General features: G+C 43.8%; 1 protein-coding gene across 2 annotated transcripts in view; it reads left to right on the top strand.

Moving 5' to 3' along the window:
• Positions 1-12,995: 12,995 nt before the first annotated feature.
• il11ra (interleukin 11 receptor subunit alpha) overlaps positions 12,996-22,991 on the top strand; it is a 180,783-nt gene continuing 170,787 nt past the window's right edge. For both annotated transcript variants that reach the window (XM_068031332.1, XM_068031309.1), the window contains exon 1: positions 12,996-13,125. The gene's annotated coding sequence lies outside the window, so the exon portion shown is untranslated. The remainder of the gene's footprint in view (positions 13,126-22,991) is intronic.

The raw sequence follows: 22,991 nt of genomic DNA, 5'->3' as shown, positions 1-22,991 counted from the left end.
TGGACTGATCAGGTGGGCAGAAAAGTGGCAAATAGAATTTAACCCAGAGAAGTATAAGGTGATGCATTTGGGGAGGGCAAATAAAGCAAAGGAATACACAATAAACGGGAGAATACTGAGAGATTTAGAGAAAGTGAGGGACTTTGGAGTGTATGTTCACAGATCCCTGAAGGCAGCAGGACAGGTCAATAAGGTGGTTAAGAAGGCATATGGATTTCTTTCCTTTAATAGCCGAGGCATAGAATTTAAGAGTAGGGAGGTTATGCTGCAACTGTATTGTCAGGCAAACCCCTCACCTGCCAAGACTGAGGCACACATTATTTTGCCACATGAACATTAAAACTTAAAGTTGCAAGCCCCTGAGTGGAAAGACATTTGCATAGTAACTAGCAGAGTTGGAACAAGGGACAAAGGACCATGGCCTGACCCATTCAACCAACAATGGACTTTTGATTACCAGACATTGAAGGTGGGGGGAGCTAGTATTCCAGGTTGATTGTTAAGATAGCAGAATCCACAAACACAGAAGAAGTGGTCAGACCAGTTTTATTTACATGACTAGCTGGCAGTTGAGATTTGAACTTCCAACAAGGTATTTGAACTCAGAAAGCTCCTGGCTCCTGGTTTGAGAAGACATCTCTCCTGTCTGCTCTCATCTCGCTCACACCAGCATCGGATATCTTGTGAAAACATGTGAACCTCAAAGAGAGAAAAGTCTCCTACATGAACAAGGTTTAAGAAGTACACTGGGCCCTGACGAACAGCAAGATTTCCTACAATCAAGTGAGCTTGAAGCACAGTAAATAAGAAATTCTTCTGATATTGCCTCAAACCCCTCTCTACTATATTTTCCTCTCTTTTCTGTCCCTATTTGCATGTGTGTGTCATGTGTGCATGCTAGCGTGGGTGCATCGTATATCTGTAGGCGTCAACCGTATTAGAGTTTAAGTCTGAGTTTTAATAAATGTCACTTTTCTCCTTTAAACCTGAGAAAACCTGGTGTGTTGGTTTCTTTGCCTTATAATTGGAAAGCTGTGAACTAGAGGCCTGCTACCTGACCCAAACCTGACGGGACCCGACGACATGTGTCTGGTTCAGATCAGGTCGGGCCCATCTTCAGGGTACTGCTTTCGGGTTCGGGTCAGGTTGGGCCGAGTCCAGGTCGAGTCGGGTCAGGTCGGGCCGGACACACACGATAAGTGCTCTGCTGTTAAGTATTGAAATTAAAAACTTACCGGAGCAGGGAGTCCGGGACGAATCTGTGTCTGTGCATTGCTGCAGCATCGTGGAGCTTCCCAGTCAGAAGGTAAGTGAAGGGATTGTCGGGTTGGGCTCGGGTTGGGTCGAGTCGGGGCGGGTTCGGGTCGGGTCGGGCTCGCGGCAGAATCGGAGGGACTCGGGCCGGGTCGGGCTCGGGTCCGCTGTGGTTCAGTCGGGTTCGGGTCAGGTTCTTTTTTCCCGACCTGAGCAGGCCTCTACTGTGAACAAGGATTCACCAAAGGAGGAGCTCAAAGCACAGTGTGTTTAAAAATAAAACCCTGTTACAATAAGACCAGGTAAAGACAGCAAAAGATCCCGAGACACATTTCTCTGTATAAAACATTAGTTAGGCCACAACTTGAGTACTGTATGCAGTTCTGGTCACCTCATTATAGAAAGGATGTAATTGCACTAGAGAGGGTACAGAGGAGATTTACAAGGATTCTGCCAGGACTGGAAAATTGCAGCAATGAGGAAAGATTGGATAGGATGGGGTTGTTCTCGTTGGAACAGAGGAGGCTAAGGGAAGATTTGATTGCTATGTACAAAATTGTGAGGGGCCTGGATAGAGTGGATGGGAAGGATGGATATGAAATGAGCTAAGGAACTGCAAAGCTTGACATTTTTTTTTATTAGAATTAGAATTAGAATTAGAATTAGAATATTACAGCGCAGTACAGGCCCTTCGGCCCTCGATGTTGCGCCGATCATCTGACCTACACTATTAATTTGAGTGCATCCTGCAGTGTAGTCCTTCAAGGGTCTCAAAGATTGTGTGACACATACAACACAACCTAACCTATTCAGAGGCTTTATCCTGAAGTCTCCAGCTGCCCCTGCAGAGCAAAGGGATCAGCAAGAGGAGTCTGAAAATAAGATGGACAACCAATTGCCAACTGCAAGAAATATTCATGACACTCTCATACTGGAGACGTTGGGATTCATTTTAACTTCGAGTGGGTTTTCAGCAGGAAACTGCGAGAATCAATTTCTGGCCTGCCTGGAGGGAGCATGGTGATTTTAACTGGTGGCCCTATTGCCAACCCGCTAGTCCAATTCTTGCCCAGAGAAAGTGGGCAATAAGTGGCTGTGGCCTGCCAAAAAACTTTCTGCCCTTAACAGTGGCTCCATTCCCGTCTCTAACCACAGTCTCAGGCTGCATTAGACTGTTTGAAAATCATCATCAGCAGCAGAATTGTATTCAATCACAATTTGTAACTTCATGGCCCAGCATATCCCATAACCATCAAGCCAAGTGATCAATCCTGGTTCAATGACAAGTGCAGGAGAGCATGCCACGAGCAGCACCAGACATACATAAAAATGAGGTGCCAACCTGGTTAAGCTACAACACAGGACTATATGCATGCTAAACAGCAGAAACAGCATGTTATATAAAGAGCTAAGTGATCCCACAGCCAATGCAGCAGATCAAAGCTCTGCAGTCCTGCCGCATTCAGTTGTGAATGGTGGTGGACAATTAAACAACTAAAAGGAACCAAAGTAAGATATTCCACAAATATACCCATCCTGAATGATGGGGGAGCCCAGCATGTCAGTGCAAAAGACAAGGCTGAAGCATCTGCAATCATCTTCAGTCAGAAGTGCCAAGTAGATGACCCATCTCGGTCTCCTCCAGAGGTACCCCCATCATAGATGCCAGTCTTCAGACAGCTGGATTAATTCCACGTGATATCAAGAAAAGGCTGAAGGCACTGGATACAGAGAAGGCTATGGGCCCTGACAACATCCTGGCTGTAGTATTGAAGACTTGCGCTCCAGAACGAGCCACACCCTTAGCCAAACTGTTCTAGTAAAGCTACAACATTGGCATCTACCCAACAACGTGGAAAATTGCCCAGGTATGTCCTGTCAACAAAAAGCAGGACAAATACAATCTGGAAATTACCACCCCATCAGTCTACTCTCAATCATCAGCAAAGTGATGGAAGGAGTCGTCAACAGTACTATCAAGCAATACACAGTACACGGCAATAAACTGCTCACTGAGGCTCTATTTGGGTTCCACCAGAGTTAATCAGCTCAAGACTTATTACAGCCATGGACAACATGGACGAAAGAGCTGAATTCAAGAAGTGAAGTGAGAGTGACTACCCATGACATCGAGGCAGCACTTGACCGAGTATGGCATTAAGGAGCCCTAGCAAAATTGAAGTCAATGGAATCAGGAGGAAAACTCTCCACTGGCTGGAGTCATACCTAGCAGAAAGGAAGATGACTGTGGTTGTTGGAGGCCAATCATCGCAGCTCCAGGACAGCGCCGCAAGAGTTCCTCAGGGTAGTGTCCTAGGCCTAACATCTTCAGCTGCTTCATTAATGACCTTCCTTCAATCATAAGGTCAGAAGTGGTGATGTTTACTGATGATTGCACAGTGTTCAGTACTATTTGCAACTCCTCAGGTACTGAAGCAATCCGTACCCACATGCAGCAAGACCCGGACAACATTCAGGCTTGGGCTGACAAGTCGCAAGTAACATTTGTGCCACACAAGTGCCAGGCAATAAGCATCTCCCACAAAAGAGAATTTAACCATCTCCCCTTGACATTAAACGGCATTACCATCGCTGAATCCCTCACCATCAACATCTAGGGGTGTTACCATTGACCAGAAATTTAACTGGATCAGCCATATAAATACTGTGGCTACAAGAGCAGGTCAGAGGCTGGGAATTCTTGACTGAATAACGCACCTCTTGACTCCCTAAAGCCTGTCCACCATCAACAAGAAACAAGTCAGGAATATGATGGAATGCTCTCCACTTGCTTGAATGAACTCCAATAACACTCAAGAAACTCGACACTATCCAAGACAAAGCAACCTGCTTGATCAGTACCCCATCCACCCCCTTAAATATTCACACCCTCCACCACCAGCACACAGTGGTAGTAGCAGTGTGTACCATCTACAAGGTGCTCTGCAGCAACTCGCCACGCCTCCTTGGACAGCACCTTCCAAACCCACGGCCTCTACTAACTAGAAGGACAAGAGCAGCAGATGCATGGAAGCACCACCACCTGCAAGTTCCCCTCCAAGTCACACACCATTCTGACTTGGAACTACATTGCCATTCCTTCACTGTCGCTGGGTCAAAATCCTGGAACTCCCTCCCTAACAGCACTGGGGTGTACCCACACCACGTGGACTGCAGCGGTTCAAGAAGACAGCTCACCATCGCTTTTATTTTATTTTATTTATTTTATTTAGAGATACAGCACTGAAACAGGCCCTTCGGCCCACCGAGTCTGTGCCGACCATCAACCACCCATTTATATTAATCCTACACTAATCCCATACTCCTACCACATCCCCACCTTCCCTTTATTCCCCTACCACCTACCTATACTAGGGACAATTTATAATGGCCAATTTACCTATCAACCTGCAAGTCTTTGGCTGTGGGAGGAAACCAGAGCACCCGGCAAAAACCCACGCGGTCACAGGGAGAACTTGCAAACTCCACACAGACAGTACCCAGAATTGAACCCGGGTCGCTGGAGCTGTGAGGCTGTGGTGCTAACCACTGCGCCACTGTGCCGCCCAAGGGCAATTAGTGATGGGCAATAAATGCTGGCCTAGCCAGCGATGTTCACATCCCGAGAATAATTTTTTTAAAAACTTGATGTCCTGTTCTACCTTAGGTGAGTTACTGAACTCACATCCTCTCCATTACAAAAATCACCTCATCTACTTTCACCTCTGTAACATTATCTGTTTCTGCCTCAGCCATCAGCTGCTGAAATCCTCATTCATCCATCTGTCACTTCCAGGCTCGATAACTTCAATGTTCTTTTGGTGAATCTTCCATCCTCCATTCTTCATGAACTTTTCTTCATGCAAAAATCTGCAGCCTGAGTTCCACACCAATCTCATTTGCCCATTCGTCTTGTCCCACGACTAATATTGTTTCCTTTTTCCCTAGTGCCTCAATTTTAAAATTCTCATCTATGTTTAAATCCATTCATGTCATTACTGCTCCCTATAACCTTTTATAACCTCTCTCCTACCCAGCACACCTCCCACCCCAACCCCTCTGAACTCTTTGTTTTTGTGATTTTGACCTCTCTTGTACTTATGGGAATCCTGCCATTAGCAGGGCTTTTCCCTGCTGTTGGCTGCTTTCCACGGGAAGTATGATAAAATTCCTGGCATTGGTAAACAATGTTTTGGTTACCTACTTGATACAATTGTAGACTGAGGGTTGAGGGATCTTCCAAGCTGATCTGAAAAAAACACCAAGGTAAATCCCTGAGGAAAGACAGTACAGCAACAATCTATTGCCAAGTGATATATAAATAAGAGCAGAGCACCTTCAACAAGCAGCCAACTAAAAGGAATGGGTCTCTCCAACAATGTCTGTTTAACACAGGCTCTCAGTGTATTGGGTGCTGCACTCTCCCCCATCTCATTATGGGGATGGCATCATTTAATAAAATTGTAAGCTGTAGTAAGAATTGTGCACAGGTTCTGAACCCTTAGCATTCTTTAGGATTGTATTTTTCTCAAATTATGTTCCTTGGGCATCTAATAGACCTCAAGCCTCTGCAACCAATAACACAGCAGTGGTGCATGATACACATCAACCATTGGCATCTGGTATTATGGGCCACATCGTGTTGCATTCTGCTTTCCATAATCAATTTCACAGGAGACCAACCCATCTGTTAATAAAAATGGGATCAATCTAAATAAACAGGACACTGAAAAATATAGTCTGAACTTCGTAATATATAAAAAACTGGATCTAAATTAGACTTAAAGAGAAAAATTATAATGGCAGAAATGAGAAGTACTAGTGTATAAAACTGCAAAAATGATAATGGAATAAAATGATAATAAAATGAAATGAAAATTCAGAGAATTTGTATGTTATTTTAATAGTACACAAACTTAAATGTGATTACTAATGGTTACTACCAGGAAGGTATCAAATTCAATCCCCAGTCTGCAACAAATTAGTTGAACTCTGCCAAGAGCCAGTAGTGGTGCTATATTTGGGATCAGTGCCCTTGATTGGAAGAGAAATCTCAAACAAAATTCCCAGTCTTGATTGGCGTTCAGTAATCCCTGATTAAACTGCATACATGCAGTTGTTGAGCAAGAACAGAAACAGTTTTAGCTGTCATATCACCCTTGGTTATACAGTTTACCGATAGTCACCATTTAAGGTCACACATACTAACGAACCAATTGTGCAAGGCAGTGGAATACTGTCAGCACATGAGTTGTATTGACAGCACCTCCAGGACACTATGACAGTAGAAATGTTAAACACAATGTCGATGTGTCTGTTCCAAATCTTGGAGAGATTAAAAAAAGCATATAAATTCATAGTGATTCATAATTAGTCATTAAAAAACTGGATAGCTTAAATATTCATTATGTAGCAAGATCAGCTGGAATGCATCCAAGCAAATGAAGGAAGAAGAAATAGGGGGAGCTGTGTCTGGAATTTATTTTTGAGTATGGGGTAGTTCAAGATGTCTGGAAATTAACTAAACTTGTTCCAAATTTTAGAAAGAAGGTCAGAAGCACATTCTCAACAATGTAAAGACTGTTAGCTTGACAACTATAACAGGAAAAACAATGGACTCTATTAAGGAAACTATTCAAGTACATTCAATAAAAGTACAGACTGCATTTCCAGCCTGAAGTGAACATATGAAAGGAAGATCAGGCCATAAAATTTATTGGATTCCTTTGAGTATGCAACAGAATTGCTCAATTGGTAGGCATTATGTATCTTGACTTTCACATGGCATTTAATAAAGTATCTCATTAGATGTCTGGAAAACAATTATTTGAAATGAAGAAAGATTAAGTATTCTTCTTGTACAACAATTTGCATAAATGGGTCCCAAGAGTTCAATCTGATACCTTTCACTTTTCTGCACTTGCAGAGGTAACATGTTCTAGGTCTAACAATTAACATTCTTTCTTTTGGGCCTCCTTATCTCGAGAGACAATGGATACGCGCCTGGAGGTGGTCAGTGGTTTGTGAAGCAGCGCCTGGAGTGGCTATAAAGGCCAATTCTGGAGTGACAGGCTCTTCCACAGGTGCTGCAGAGAAATTTGTTTGTTGGGGCTGTTGCACAGTTGGCTCTCCCCTTGCGCCTCTGTCTTTTTTCCTGCCAACTACTAAGTCTCTTCGACTCGCCACAATTTAGCCCTGTCTTTATGGCTGCCCGCCAGCTCTGGCGAATGCTGGCAACTGACTCCCACGACTTGTGATCAATGTCACACGATTTCATGTCGCGTTTGCAGACGTCTTTATAACGGAGACATGGACGGCCGGTGGGTCTGATACCAGTGGCGAGCTCGCTGTACAATGTTAACATTAATTGTGGTAATAAAAACAGAAAATGCTGGAAATATTCAGCAGGTCTGGCAGCATCTGTGGAGAGAGAAACAGAATTAAGGGGCTGAATTTTCAATCAAGGTCAGGTTTGGATCAGAGACGGGAGGGTCCGCAATTTGGCATTCCCGGCCGTCATGCCAGCTCCCTGCCACAATCCTGATCCTGAGCCATTTTCAAAAGGCTGGGTCAAGGTTGGACTGGGATTTCCAGTCGCCAATGCGGGCAGTGCACATTGGCCTGGACCATGTCCGTGGTGGGCCCAGATTGTTCACACAAGGGACCACCTCCCTCCACATCCGTAATGGGCTGCCAGGCAACAGTTGTGGCTGCTCTCGTTCCCTGGAGGGACGCCCCTCTAGAATCATGCCCAGGCAGCTGTGGCCATTTTAAAAACAAAAAGCTTACCGGGTCATTTCCCGCTTTCTCTCCATCTTCAGACAGGCAGCTTCCAAGTCGCTCGGTGGGGCTGCCGATCTCTGAGTGCGGGAGGGCCTCCCATTGGCCCTCCAGCTTCAGGAACCCGTCTACCATCCCTGGCCTTTAATTGGCTCACCATTTCAAAATAGCGGTGGGCATGTCTATAACACACCATGCAGAGTCGGGACATGAAACTAGCCCCCATGTCGGGTTCCCAAACCCCGAATGTAAATTCAGCCCAATGTTTCAGTTTGATGACTTTTCATCAGAACTTGATCATCAACTCAAAACATTAACACTGTTTCTCGCTCCCCAGATGCTGCCAGATGCACAGAGTATTTCCAGCATTTTCTATTATATTTCAGATTTCCAGCACTGCAGTATTTTGCTTTTGTATTACTTGTGGTGACTTGCTGACTAGAATTAGCATAGGATTCGCACTAATTGTTCAACTTTTCAGATAATCAATAAATATTGTTTGCTAAACCAAGTTCATACAGCCTAAAAAGCAACCAAATATGTCTATAATTGAATAATGCGCAGCAGTAAATATATTAGGTAAATGTGACAGTATAAACACACAATTTAATTGTTTTTTGAAGAAGTGCCTGGCTGGAGTGATGAAATCCATGGTTGTAAAGCTTGTTTTTGTTTCGACCCTAACTGAGAGGGAAACTGGAATTGAAACAGAAACAATAACTGAAACAGAAATTAGAACTGAAACAGAAATGGAAACCAAAACTGAAACAGAAGTTGGAAAAACAACTTCAAGTTTCTGGGGAAATTGATACTGGTTAGAATCAGATAAAAGGAGACAGAGTCCTTCCCATATCAGGCAGTCCAGGCAAGAGTGGAGCGCTGGAAAGTGAAGACTAAATCCAGGAGCTGTTTCTGTCACTGAACCAGTCCTGGCCATACAGTGCACTGGTTGTCACTGATGGATTCGGATAAAGGGAAGACTGGTAAATCCATGCCATCAAGATTGTTGTGAGCAGAGCTGCTTATGGTGCAGACCTCACCCGTGGAGTTTGTATTGAGAGGGAACTGCTGTCAGAAGAAGAACAGAAGCTAAATCCTTGAGGAAAGGAGCTGAAAATCTTCCTGAGGAACTTCATAGTCGTGACAAACTGTGTGACTATAATTGTTGCCACATGTGAACTGTCCAGTGAAACCATGACACCCATCTCTGTTGTATCTGATGGCTAATTTGTAATATATATAGACCGTGACCTGTCTGTTGCTTCATGTTTAATTTATGTTGGTTTTGGTTTGAATGTCAAAGTAAAATTTATAAAAGTAAAATCTTGTCCATTTGATTTGGTTTCCTAAATTGGGGATAATTGGTGGATTTGATTCTTTTCATTTGTTGGTGGTCTGCATGGGGATAATAAGACTGGATAGATGAACAGAATCTAATTGATGTAGTGTGTATGGATTTTCAGAGGCCACAGGATAAGATGCCTCAGAAAAAAGTGGTTATAAAACTTCAGGTGTACATTATAAGAATTGTACCAGCTTGGATAGAACATTTGTTGACAGGCAGAAAACAAAGGACGCATATTTCTATAGAGGTTCTACCTATCATTTGTGACAACTTTGATGGAAGAGCCACTGAAAGCCTGTAGAGTGTGTAAGTAGCGTTTATGCCATTTCTCCATAGTTTCTATCGAGATTTCTTAGAGTAAATGGATGATGTTTGAATTAGAAAATGTTTGGAAGTGGTTTACCTCAGGGGTCATTTTAGTTCTCAATGTGTGTACAAATGATTTGAACTTGGTCATAGAAAGTACAACTTGACAGACAGTAAGAAAGATTATAAGAGACATCAGAAAGACCTGAGGTCATTTTAACATAACCAGCCTGGCGGGGAAGTGATGGGATCAAATTGGTCACCTGTGTTATATTCCACTTGATTTTACATTCCATAATGGAAAAAGGGCAGCCGATCCAATTCCACCTGTTGAATGTGTTTGATTAAAATTAACCAGACACATTACCTAGACACATTAGCAGAATGGGTAGACAGCTGGTGGGTGCAATTTAATGTGGATGACTGTGAGATAATACATTTTGGGAAGAAAGTAAACAGGGAATTGGAGTATGCAATCAACACAAAAATGTTAAAGAGCGTGGATGAACAGAGACATAGGAGTTCAATTTTTTTAAACTATTATTCATTCATGGGATGTGGGCATCACTGGCAAGGCCAGCATTTATTGCCCATCCTGAATTTCCCTTGAGAAGGTGGTGGTGAGCTGCCTTCTTGAACTGCTGCAGTCCATATGGGGTAGGTACACCCACAGTGCTGTTAGGGAGTTCCAGGATTTTGACCCAGTGACAGTGAAGGAACGGTGATATAGTTCCAAGTCAGGATGGTGTATAACTTGGAGTTGAACTTGTGGTGTTCCCATGCATTTGCTGCCTTTGTCCTTCTAGTTGGTCAAGGTCATGGGTTTGGAAGGTGTGTCTAAGGAACCTTGGTGCATTGCTGCAGTGCATCTTGTAGATGGTACACACTGCTGCCACTGCGTCAGAGGTGGAGGGAGTGGATGTTTGTGGATGGGGTGCCAATCAAGCGGGCTGCTTTGTCCTGGATGGTGTCGAGCTTCTTGAGTGTTGTTGGACCTGCACCCATCCAGGCAAGTGGAGAGTATTTCATCACACTCCTGACTTGTGCCTTGTAGATGGTGGACAAGCTTTGGGGTGTCAGGAGGTGAGTTACTCGCTGCAGGATTCCTAGCCTCTGACCTGCTCTTGTGGATACAGTATTTATATGGCTACTCCAGTTCAGTTTCTGGTCAATGGTAACCCCTAAGATGTTGATAGTGAAGGATTCAGCAATGGGAATGCCATTGAATGTCAAGGGGTGATGGTTAGATTCTTTCTTGTTGGAGATGGTCATTGCCTGGCACTTGTGTGGCACGAATGTTACTTGCCACTTATCAGCCCAAGCCTGGATATTGTCCAGGTCTTGCTGCATTTCTACACGGATTGCTTCAGTATCTGAGGAGTCGCGAATGATGCTGAACATTGTGCAATCATCAACAAACATCCCCACTTCTGACCTTATGACTGACGGAAGGTCATTGATGAAGCAGCTGAAGATGGCTGGGCCTCAGACACTACCCTGAGGAACTCCTGCAGTGATGTCCTGGAGCTCAGATGATTGACCTCCAACAACCACAACCATCTTCCTTTGCGCTAGGTATGACTCCAACTGGTGGAGAGTTTTTCCCCGATCCCCATTGACTTCAGTTTTGCTAGGGCTCCTTGATGCCATACTCTGTCAAATGCTGCCTTGATGTTAAGGGCAGTCACTGTCACCTCACCTCTTGAGTTCAGCTCTTTTGCCCATGTTTGAACCAAGGCTGTAATGAGGTCAGGAGCTGAGTGGTCCTGGCGGAACCCAAACTGAGCGTCACTGAGCAGGTTATTGCTAAGCAAGTGCCGCTTGATAGCACTGTTGTTGACACCTTCCATCACTTTACTGATGATTGAGAGTAGACTGATGGGGCTGTAATCCCCTATTTCCACCTCTACAACATCGCCTGTCTCCATGCCTTATTTGCTGCTGAAACAGTTTTCCATGCTTTTGTTACCTCTACAATTTGAGTACTGTGTGCAGTACTGGTCACCTTATACAAAAAGGATGTAATTGCACTAGAGAGGGTACAGAGATTTGCCAGGACTGGAAAAATACAGCAATGAGGAAAGATTGAATGGGCTGGGGTTGTTCTCCTTGGAACAGAGAAGGCTGAGTGGAGATCTGATTGAAATGTACAAAATTGTGAGGGGCCTGGATAGAGTGGAGGTGAAGGGTCTATCCATCTTACCAGAGAGGCCAGTGATGAGGGTGCATAGATTTAAAGTGATTGGTAGAAAAATTAGAGGGGAGATGAGGAAAAACCTTTTCACACAGTGGTGGTGGTCTGGAACTCACTGCCTGAAAGGGTAATTGAGACAGAAACCCTCAACTCATTCAAAAGGAGTCTGGATATGCACCTCAAGTGTCATAATCTGCAGGGTTAGGGACCAAATGTTGGAAGGTAGAATTAGAATAGGTGGATCTTTTTTTAACAGCACAGTCACGATGGGCCAAGTGGCCTCTTTCTGTGCCTTAAACTTTCTATGATTCTCTAGACTCTCCTATTCCAGTGCTCTCTTAGCTAACCTACATCTTTCAACTTCTGTAAACTTGAGCTCATCCAAAACTCTACTGCTTGTATCCGAACTTGCCCAAATCACATTCACCCATCACCCCCAGGCTCACTGACTTATGTTGGCCCCTTGTCCACCAGTGTGCTTTTATTAACATTCTGATTACCGTGTTAAAATCCTTCCAAAGCCTTGCACCTCCTCATCAGTGTAACCTCCTCCAATCCTCTCAGAACATTGCATCTCTGCTTCTTGTGCAATCCCCAACTCCCTTGACCCTACTATTGCAAACTGTGCCTTCAGTTGTCTAGACACTAAGGCACCCCCACCAAATCTTTCCGCCGCTCTCTCTCTCTCCTCAAAACTACCTCTTTGACCAAGCTTTTAGTCACACCTCCTATCTCCTCCTTTGGCTTGCTGTCTGATTACTCTCCTGTAAACCGCCCTAGGATGTCTCACTCGCTGAAAGCGCTATATAAATGCAAGCTGTTGCTGTTACATGGTGGTGATTCTTGTATGATTGCCTGGGCACAAAACATAAATCGTCTTCAAAAAAGATAGTAACGCATTTTGCGCCTGTCTGAATCTGGTTGCAGATACCTACAGATGTGCAGGACAGCGGTGAACAATTTGCATGCCTTTGTGTGTGCCTGGCAGCAGCGTGTTCCCCTCCGTCGTCGGACAGCATGGATGGACAGCAAGAGCGGCCTATGCTGGTGTGGGAGTGTGGGGATGGGGGCGGTGCATCCGGTGTTTGTGAGCTTCTCGCTTCGGCTGGGACTGATTGACAGATAGCCTGTGCTCGAGGCGGAGCACAAGTGAGTGTTGTCTGACTTGGTTCCCACAGGCAGCGAAGCGGGGCGAGTGAGGGAGACATGGATAATTCAGCAGGGTGACCCACAAACAACGCACAAGGTAACCAGGACAGTATGTGTATTGGGTGTGGATGGATTGAACAAACTTTTTGTGTATTGTGGCTCTGCAATCAAAGTTTCTGGAAGAGATTTTTCTCCCTCTGTGCATGTGTGGGGGGTGGGGGGTAGCTGTGAAGGTTTGCTTGACTTGGCTCGGTTATGCTCTCTGTGTAGATTGTTTGTCAGAGCATACATTCATACAATACGGGGCGTTTCTTTCCTAAACTTAGCATGTAAAGTTTCCAACCCCTGAGAGTGTTAAAAGTAACATGAGTCCCATTATTTAATTTTAATATTATTGAAATCTATCATATAACTAAAACTTTATTTGCTATTTCTGTGACCCTCGCTGCTTTAATTATTTGACTCATGAAATAATTGCTTACTTCCTCGCAATTGTACTATCCAAGAAAGTACGAGCATTATTGCATTGCGTTGTATTTTTTCTAAATAATTTAACATAATAAAGGTTTGCCTCTTCAGTAGTTTTTTTTTTCCAAATCATTATTTGCAGGACCGTAGCTTTATCAATTTTGCCGCTTTTTTGAAATTCTGTGATTGCCTTTGAGTTACAAAGTGGTCAAGGCATATTATTTTGGGCCATTAGTCGCTTGAATTCTTTGGTGTTTACTCCGTTTGTAGTCGATCATTTACCACAGTTACCATCTACATAATTATTTCAGATAATTATAACTTTCGGTTAACGGTAAAGTTCAAAGTGTTTTTATTTCCTGCCTCGCTAACCACTGCAATCACTGTGTGCTTTAACTTTTGCGATGTGTATTTTATAGGTTAGGAAGACTTCAAAGCTTTTCTTTCTTCCTCCTTCCCAATATATGGTTTTAACTCACTGGTGGTAATGTATTCTACATTAAAAATACCAATGATCATCCACATGTGAAAAAAAACGCACTTGAACTCTTTTAAAAAAAAAATCTTACTGTGGATCTTATTTTATCATAGTTCAAAATGTGCAGTACCTACAAAAATTTCCCTTTTTTATTTTGCTTAAAAATGTTCCTTCCAGTGGTGTTGGAGTGAAGATTATTTTGCAGTGAAAGTCTGCTTTAAGATTGCAGTTTTTTTGTGGAGTTGGTTCAAGTCCTTGAAATGCAGAAGTATAGTTCATACACAGGTTGCTTGTTCCTGAAACCATCTTGAAAGCTAGAATGGCTTGATGGACGATAACAACAACCTGCATTTATATAGCACCTTTAATGTAGTAAAATGTCCCAAGTTGCTTCACAGGACTGTTATTGAACAAAATTTGACACTGAGCCACATAAGCAGATATTAGCACAGGTGACCAAAAGCTTGGACAAAGGGGTAGGTTTTAAGGAGGAGAAAGAGGGAGTGAAACAGAGTTTTATGGAGGGAATTCCAGAGCTTAGATCTCAGCAACTGATGCACAGTCACCAATATTGAAGCAACGAAAGTTGGGGATACGCAAGAGAACAGATTGGAGGAATACAAAGATTTGAAGGGTTGTGGGCCTGAAGGAGGTAAAAAAGATGAAGAGGAGACAGGCCATGGAGGGAATAAAAATGAGGAAGAGATTTTAATATCTAGATGTTGGTAGACCAGGAGCCAGTGCATGCCAGTGAGCACAGGGGTGATGAGTGAACAGGACTTGATGCAAATTATGATACTGGCGGCAGCATTTAGGATGAGCTCAAGTTTATGGAAAGTACAAGGTGAGAGGTCGCCCAGGAGAGCATTGAAATAATTGAGTTTAGAGATAACAAAGGCAGGGGTGAGAGATTCAGCAGCAGATGAGCTGAGAGGGTGGGGAAGGTGGCAATTTTATGGAGATGGAAGTTGGCGGTCTTGGTGATGGAGTGGATGTGGGTTCGGAAGCTCAACTCAGGGTTAAATAGGACACTATGGTTGTGAACGGTCTGGTTTGGTCTCAGACACTGGCAAGGGAGAGGGATGGAGTTGATTGCTAGGAAATGGAGTTTGTAGTGGGAACTGAAGACAATGGCTTCGCTCTTCCCAGTATTTAGTTAGGGACATAGTGCTGCAAAGTATGTTTTCTTAAATTGGTTTCAGTTGCACTTCTTTTGTTTTGGTGACGCATTCACTTCTGGAGCCCTTGAACTGTGAAATTATTTTGTGCATTAATTTAGCCGACTAAACCTTGATAGAAAGTTATTTTAGCCAATTTCTAATCTTGGTGTTAATCTGCTTAATATATAGTGTTAAAATCTCCAATGAAATGCTGAAGGAATTTCATGTAAACAATACACATTGCAGTTTCAATGTGACAATCTTTTCTCTTGCCTTGTATCTTGTCAAATTGTTTTTAAAAATGCAGAAGCTGCAGACAGGGGTGAATCTTGACTCAACAATCCAACCCTCTGATTATCGCCCACCCTTTTGTTTCCCATTGGTACCACTGTGACATTTCCATTTCCCTTATCATCTGTCTTGTGCTTCTGGTAAATTATTTATTTTGTATTTCATCACTTGAGTTCATTTCAGTGCAGACATAAGGCAATTGTCACCCAGCTCCCTCTTTAATCTCCCAACCCTTTAGGTGAGTTGGACTGGAAATGAAGGGCCAGCAAAACATTTGATTTTCATGTATTTTATTTGAGGAAGAACTTATACACGCCCTTCTGAACCAGTTCACCATAATGGGAGGATTACTTTAAATTCACGTTAACTCTTTCTATTGGGAAAATGTTTGACATACATAACACATTTGAGTTCTGCTGAATGCTAGTCAGTGTGATACACCATGAGGAAAAATCTTAACAAAAATATTTTTCATCACCATTCTTTGCGTCACAACTTTTATATTTTGGTACACATGACAAAAATATTTTGTTACTGAAGTCATTTGAAGTTTGACACCAATTGGTCAGCTGTGTGAAATAAAAACAAAATGCTGGAAATACGCAACAGGCCAGGCAGCAACTGTTGAGAGAGAAGCAAAGATAACATTCTTTTGAAAGGTCATTGACCTGAAACACTAACTCTGTTTTTCTCCCAGATGCTGCCTGACCTGATGAGTATTGCCAGAATTTTCTGTTTTTATTTCAGATTTTCAGCATTTGCAGTATTTTGCTTTTGTAGCAAAGATAACATTTCAGATCGGCGACCTTTCATCAGAACTGGAAAAAGGTGGAAAGCAGAAGCGAGAGGCAAAATGACCTTCTAGACTCAACATTGAGTAAAACTATTTTAGATTATAACCACTGCCCCCATTTTTTTCAGAGAGCTTCAGTTGATGATTCTGGTATTCTCATTTATACCTCCTCTATGCCCATCTTCTGTTTCTTTATTTGGCCCACTAGCATCTCCTTTTGCCTGTATCATCATCCCTTTTGCCATTTAATGTCTTCTGCCTTCCATCCTATGACAGACTTCCTTTTGTTCTTCCACCTCCCCATCCCTGCACCACCCTTTCCCTGCCCTTGTACTTCCTTAAACGTGTTGCATCTCTTTGTCCAGTTCTGGTGAAAGATCATTGACCCGGAACGTTAACTCTGCTTCTCTCTCCGCAGATACTGCTTGACCTACTGAGTATTTCCAGCATTTTCTGTTTTTATTTCAGATTTCCAGCATCTGCAGTATTTTCCCTTTGGGTCATTTGAGTGAATTTGATTCTGTCACAGTTCGTCATGTGCTCAGCCATTTTGTTGGCTATGTTACAGCAAATCAGAGAACATGTTTTTGTTACAGCAGTTACTGAAATAGTTTTGGTGTTAGCTGGGCTGTTGGTATGAGAAGGATAAAATTTGAACATCAGTCTCCAAGAAGTTTTTGTATATGATGGGGTCGAATTTCTCATCAATTTTATTGATGTTATTTTCATGTGTAATGGTTATATTACAACTATTATATTACAACTTTTGCTCTGAGGTAATGCAAAAGTTGTCAAAATGGAAAGTTAAGTTATCTTTCATACTGCATCATATTTTGGCATTAATAGTCTTCACAAAGCTTTGAAATTCAGTTTGTGCATCATAGTTATAATTTTATTTTGATTTAGATGAGGTAATTATTATATGTACCTTTCATTACTTTTCATTGTCTTTTAAAAGTTATTTGGGAAAAGATCATTAAATATATTCAACCACAGCCAACATTCTCACATCCAGTTGCTGCTTCAATGTCTTTGTCGTCGATTGCAATTTTCAACTACTTTTTGTTAACTTTATCTGCAGAGGTAAATTTTTCACCACTCTTCTCCGACAGAGAATAACTCCTGAGAATGTAGCTTCATGACTGTAGCCTTGAGTGAGAAGGTGGCCTTATGCACTTTGGCTTTGTATCTGGTTCAGTGGAACTGTGACTCACGTGAGATAAACTTTGAAGCACTCTCAGGTGACCTGTTGGCACAACTAGAATGTTTTAACTGTTTAGTGTTTGCAAAGAGCCAACTTTCTCCACAATTTCTCCTAGTCTCTCCATGCATCTAAAAAGTTAAAAGCTACTTGTATAGTGGTGAATAGAGCTTTGTGCCTGTGTGCTTCTGTGAATGCACCATTTAATTGACTGAAAAGCAGGTCAGAGCCAGCAGTATAACTCTGCATTGATGGCACTCGATCCTTTTGCAGGTAGTGATCTCACATCAGTGTCTTCAGTGTAACCATGCCATAAAAGGCTTTGTTTCAATTCCTGTATTTGTTTGCAGTTTTTCTGCATACTTCATTTTGTTTTATAAGCTGTTATGTCCTTCTGAACTTTTTTATTGTTTTCACTGTGAGTCACAGGACTGTCCTGTGTGAGAGACACCTGTCTTATTTAAGACTCTTGAACTAAGCTCTTTGATTAGTCTGGTCTTTTTAACGGGTCTGGAGTCTGCTGCGAAACGTCTTGCATTCCTTTCTCCCTCCCCCAACACAAAAGTCTGTTCTTTTTGTTTAGCGAGTTTACCCTCACTTGATTCTTTGTATTGATTGCCTTAAGTACACGTCTTGTGATACTTTGTGAACAGTTTTTTTTTGCATATATGGAATATTATACATGAGATCAAGAAGCCATGGATGTGAATCTACATGGAACCATGGCTCTCTATAGCTGGTTTCAGACTGGCTTTAGAGGACACTCAGCATTCTTGTTTAGTGGCACACGGGTCTTGGGAGGTCTGAAAGAATAGGGTCTTCCCAGCAGTTTGTCTTAGTGAATGGAGAAAGTTTACATCGGGGTTGCTACCAAGAGTGAGGAATCCATGCATTGGGAAGAACCAATCAAGCACCCCTCTTAAGGCCAATGTAAAAGCAGCTGGTGGCACAGCATGTTGGTAAATCAATTATGCCATTTATATCATGGTTAAGATTTAGAAGTACAGCATTTATTTTAATCGGTAATATCAAGACAATTGCTTAATTCAGTTTTTATCTGAAATTATTTAGGAACACCTGCTTCAAGAGATTATTCTGCTTAACAGCTGCACAGCTTATTAATTTATCATAATAAAACTGGATTTTTTTTTAAAAAGTCAAAAAATCCATTTGCAGTCATGAGGGTTAAAATTATTAGCTTGTAAATCAAGTGATATTAAAAAGATCCTGGAAAGCAGAGTAATTATCACATCCCTTTCCTTTTCCTCCTTCCAACTTTACACCCATAGTAATATGTAAAAAAGCTTTTTTCAGTCACTTAGTTATGCTTTGTACTTCTATTTTCTATGATCTTCATTAATTTTATTACTTACATTTTGTTGGGGTGAGAGATATGAGCAAAAGTGAAAAGTTAAATTGTAGTTCCTCAGGCTTTAATTACAGATTTACTATGTTACTTTTTAAACTTGAATTGTGAGAGATGTGGGTAAGACCACATTTATTGTCCTCAGAAGCTTCACTTCAAAAGTACTTCAAAGGCTGTAAAGTGCTTTGGATGTCTTGTGGTCATGAAAAGAGCTATATAAATGTCTTTTCTGAGAAGGTGCTGATAGTGGGATTATTCCTTGAACTGCTGCTATCCTTATGGTGATGGTGCTCCCATGATGATGTGAGGTAAGGAATTCCTGGGTTTTGACCCTGTGACAAAGAAGGACTGGTGATATATGTCCGAGTCAGGATGATGTGTGATTTGAAAGGGAAATTGAGTTATGGTGTTTCCTTCCTGGTGATGAATGTTGTGGAAGCGGGTGGTGCTGTTGAAATAATCTTTGTGAGCTGTAGTTCATCCTTCAGGTTGTAACACGGTAGCCAAAATGTACCAGTGGTAGAGGAGTTGAGTATTAAATTCATTTGTAGGGTCACCAATCAGGAAAAATGTTCTACCTTGGGAAATTATCAAGTGTTGTTGCAGATGCACCCATCCAGGTGAGAGATGAGTATTCCATCATGCTCCTGACATGAGCTTTTTAGAGGTGACGAGTGTTTGGGGGATAGGAGGTGAACCCGTCGTTTGAGTATTCAGCTTCTGTACTGATTTTGTAGCTGTGGGTTTTATATGGCTGGCCCAGTTTAGCTTTTGGATAATGGTAACCCCCAACAAGTTGGTAGTGAAGGACTTGGTGATGCTGGTTGCATTGAAGTTCAATGAGAGCTGGCTGAGCTTCCTCTGGTTCAGGATGGACATTACCTGGCACCTGTGTGCTGTGAATGATACCCATCACTTGTCAGCCAAGTCTGGATGCCATCTAGGTCCTGTAAGCTGGTATGGGCTGCTTTATTATCAGAGGATTTGTAAAGGCAGTTGAACACTGGAATCATATGCAAACAGTACCATTCCTGCCCTTATGTTGGAGGAAAGTACATTAATGAAGCTGTTGAAGACTGTCCTACAACAACTGCAACTGTCTTCCTTCACTTTAGACATGACAATTACTCGGGAAGATGGTTGTGGTTGTTGAAGGCCATTCATCTCAGTCCCAGGACATTGCTGCAGGAGTTCCTCAGGGTAGTGTCCTAGGCCCAATCATCTTCAGCTGCTTCATCAATCACCTTCTCTCCATCATAAGGTCAGAAGTGGGGATGTTCACTGATGATTGCACAATGTTCAGCACCATTCACAATTTCTTAGATACTGAAGTTGTCCATGTCCATATGCAGCAAGACCTGGACAACATTCAGGCTTGGGCTGGTAATTGGCAAGTAATATTCACGCCAAACAAGTACTAGACAACAATGATCCCCAACAAGAAAGAATCTAACCATCTCCCCTAGACATTCAACAGCATTACCATTGCTGAATCGCTCACTATCAACATCTTGGCAGTTGCCATTGACCAGAAACTGAACTAGACACATAAATACTGTGGCGACAAGAGCAGGATCAGACGCTGGAAATTCTGCTGTGAGTAATACACCTCCTGACTGTCCAAAGCCTGTACACTATCTACAAGGCATAAGTCAGGAGTGTCATGGAATATTCTCCATTTGCCTGGATGAGTATGGCTGAGAAAGCACGGCACCATCCAGCAACAAAGCAGCCTGCTTGATCGGCACCCCATCCACCACCCACCTTAAGCATTCACTCCCTCCACGACTGATGCACAGTGGAAGCAGTGTGTACCATCCCCAAGATGAACTGCAGCAACTCACCACATCTCCTTTGATAGCACCTTCCAAACCCGCAACCTCTTCCATCCAGAAGGATAAAGGTAGCATATGTATGGGAACACTACTATCTGCAAAATTTCCCTTCGAAGCCAGACACCATCCTGACTTGGAAATATATCAGCATCCCTTCACTGTCGCTGGATCAAACTCCTGGAATTCCCTCCCTAACAGCACTGTGGTTGTACCCACAGCAGTTGGACTGCAGCGGTTCAAGAAGGCAGCTGACCATCGCCTTCTCAATTAAGGCAATGCAGGATGGGCAACAAATGCTGGCCTTGCCAGTGATGCCCACAGCCAAAGACTTGCAGGTTGTTAGGTAAATTGGCCATTATAAATTGCCCCTAGTGTAGGTAGGTGGTAGGGAAATTGAGGGAAGGTGGGGATGTGGTAGGGAATATGGGGTTAATGTAGGATTAGTATAAATGGTAGTATAATTAGTATAAACCCGAGAGAAGTCCTGTGAAAAGGTGCCCCGAACACCCAAAACATCCACGAACGGCCCCCCCGGCCGCAACTTCAAAGCGCCCGCGGGAGATGGCTCGGAGAGCATCTGCAGCGCACTGTCGGCAATGCTGCATGCCTTTATTTAAACCACTGCAAAAAATAAAACCCTTAACAAATGTAATCACCTCTAAGTCTGCCAAATGATGCTTCACCTCCCGAAGGACGTGGATGAGCTTTCCGGACGTCGATGGTGGGCACTGAGGAAATGGCTTATTACCTGCACCAGATTCCACCCCCCCTCCCCCCCCCTTTACCCCCCTTCCACCCCCCCCCACCCCCGTCCCCTTCCCTGCTCCACCCTCTCAGCTCACCCCCTCACAACCCCGTCCCAGCCCGCCCCCCCCTCGCACCATCTTCACCCCGCACCCCCTTCCCCTGCACCCCCCCCCCACCCCCTCCCTCTACCCCTCCCCCTTGCATCCCCTCCTCCCACCGGCACCATCCTACACCTGTGTAGGGGCCCCAACAACCCCACTGCCTTGTGGGCGTCTCGGGAGAGACCAAGGCTAAGGGAGTAAACCCTAACAGAAAATCCGGAGCGGAACCCCGTAGGCGGTCATGTGTCACCTTTGGCATGTTTCCGGCAGTTCCTGCAGCCATACTGGTGCCAAACGTCGTGTCCTGCACTCCTTTGGACCCCACCAGAAAGGCCGAGAGGGGGGTTTTGACGACTGGGCAACTCTCAACCTCCATAAATTTGCCCAGGCATGCGCCATGGAGAGGTCACTCCATAGTTGCCTCACAGCGACTGAAACAACACGGAAGGCAGCAGTTACGGGTTATAAGTCCAGATAAATTGGCGTAGAAACTGGGCGCCACGGGTTGCCTTTGTCGGTGGGAGAGGTCATTGCACCTCACTGGACAGCTACCGCCCGCCTCAAACCGGGCAGCCCCCGGTCAATAAGGTTCTGTCCCGCCACAGTCTGCCTGCTTCAATGGGTGCTTGGAGCTCAGGGTCATTGCCCGAAAGGTGGACTGATACACCGCACCAAACAACATGAAAAAAGGAAAGAAGGTACCAGCCCTTCGCTTTGCAAGCTGGAACGTCAGAACTATGTGTCCTGGCCTGTCGGAAGACCTTACACAAATCAACGATTCTCGGAAGACCGCCATCATTAACAACGAGCTCAGTAGACTCAATGTGGACATTGCAGCACTTCAGGAGACTCGCCTCCCCGCGAGTGGCTCTCTAGCAGAGCAAGACTACACCTTCTTCTGGCAGGGCAGGGATCCTGAAGAACCAAGACAGCATGGAGTGGGCTTCGCCATCAGAAACTCCTTGCTCAGCATGATAGAGCCTCCCTCAAATGGCTCGGAACGCATACTGTCCATCCGACTGCTCACCACCTCTGGTCCAGTACACCTACTCAGCATCTATGCTCCAACACTCTGTTCCGCACCTGAAGCTAAAGACCAGTTCTATGAACAACTCCATAACATCATTAGCAGCATCCCCAACACCGAACACCTATTCCTGCTGGGGGACTTTAATGCCAGGGTTGGGGCCGACCATGACTCATGGCCCTCCTGCCTTGGGCGCTATGGCGTTGGAAGGATGAATGAGAACGGGCAGAGACTGCTTGAGTTGTGTACCTATCATAACCTCTGCATCACCAACTCGTTCTTTCACACTAAACCCTGTCACCAGGTTTCATGGAGGCACCCAAGATCACGTCGTTGGCACCAGCTAGACCTCATTGTCACAAGGCGAGCCGCCTTAAACAGTGTTCAAATCACACGCAGCTTCCACAGTGCGGACTGCGACACCGACCACTCCCTGGTGTGCAGCAAGGTTAGACTCAGACCAAAGAAGTTGCATCATTCCAAGCAGAAGGGCCAC

Source organism: Heterodontus francisci, chromosome 1 (genome assembly GCF_036365525.1).
Source record: "Heterodontus francisci isolate sHetFra1 chromosome 1, sHetFra1.hap1, whole genome shotgun sequence".
NCBI lineage: Eukaryota > Metazoa > Chordata > Chondrichthyes > Heterodontiformes > Heterodontidae > Heterodontus > Heterodontus francisci.
Note: the sequence above shows the minus strand (reverse complement) of the source record. Positions and strands in the feature narration are given on the sequence as shown.